The following is a 923-nucleotide window of genomic DNA, read 5'->3' on the forward strand; positions in this document are numbered from 1 at the left end:
AGGGCTAGAACAAAAAAGAGAACAACTTTCACGTTGTTGGGGTGGCAATGATATAAGGGGTTAGAATAGAGAGAGTGCAGGATTAAAACTACACGACACATGGCTATAGGTCAACAGGAGCAGGGAGGAAAAGTCACAATGAAAACCCATGTGTGTCTCCTCCATTGAGAAACAGCTGGGGCTTGTTTTCAGTTGAAAATGAATCGATATTTGATGTAAAGGTAGGAGACTGCAAGGTTTAAGTTGGTGTCTCGGAGAGAACAAATAGACAAAGGCCACAATACAACATGGTATTTATGACTCCTAATGGATAACATAATATGGAGGTGTCGGTGATGGACTGGGGTGGACACAGTTAAAAATCCTACCCCACAAGCTACCTGATGAAGGAGCAGCTCTCTGAAAGCTAGTACTTTTAAATGAACCTGTTAGACTATAACCTGATGTTGTGTGATTTTTAATTCAATGGATAACGTGGAAGAGCTTGGACAGAGGTTCGAAGAAATAACTTGAAACCCGTTTAAATCAGCTGACAGATCCTCAGAAGACTTTAATCCTCGGTTCAAAGTCCTGATGTCAGGGCTTGGGTTTGCACCATCTGACCAATTAGAACATCACATGTCACCTATTAACAGTTAATTAGAAATTAGTTAATTATGCAGTTAGCAGTACAATATAATTTGATTCAGTTAAATATGTTAACCTTTTATTATCTTCAGGGAGCATTTATTCAACTCGGACGGTTTATCCTGCTTAACTGTAATAAAGTTGTGTCTTCCTCAAGGATGTCTGAACTCTTGCAATTAGTGCTGAAAATGTGTTGCTGGAAAAGCACAGCAGGTCAGGCAGCATCCAAGGAACAGGAGAATCGACGTTTCGGGCATAAGCCCTTATGCCCGAAACATCGATTCTCCTGTTCCTTG

Source organism: Chiloscyllium plagiosum, unplaced genomic scaffold (genome assembly GCF_037043375.1).
Source record: "Chiloscyllium plagiosum isolate Xiang-an unplaced genomic scaffold, Cpla_swu_hap1 HiC_scaffold_29, whole genome shotgun sequence".
NCBI lineage: Eukaryota > Metazoa > Chordata > Chondrichthyes > Orectolobiformes > Hemiscylliidae > Chiloscyllium > Chiloscyllium plagiosum.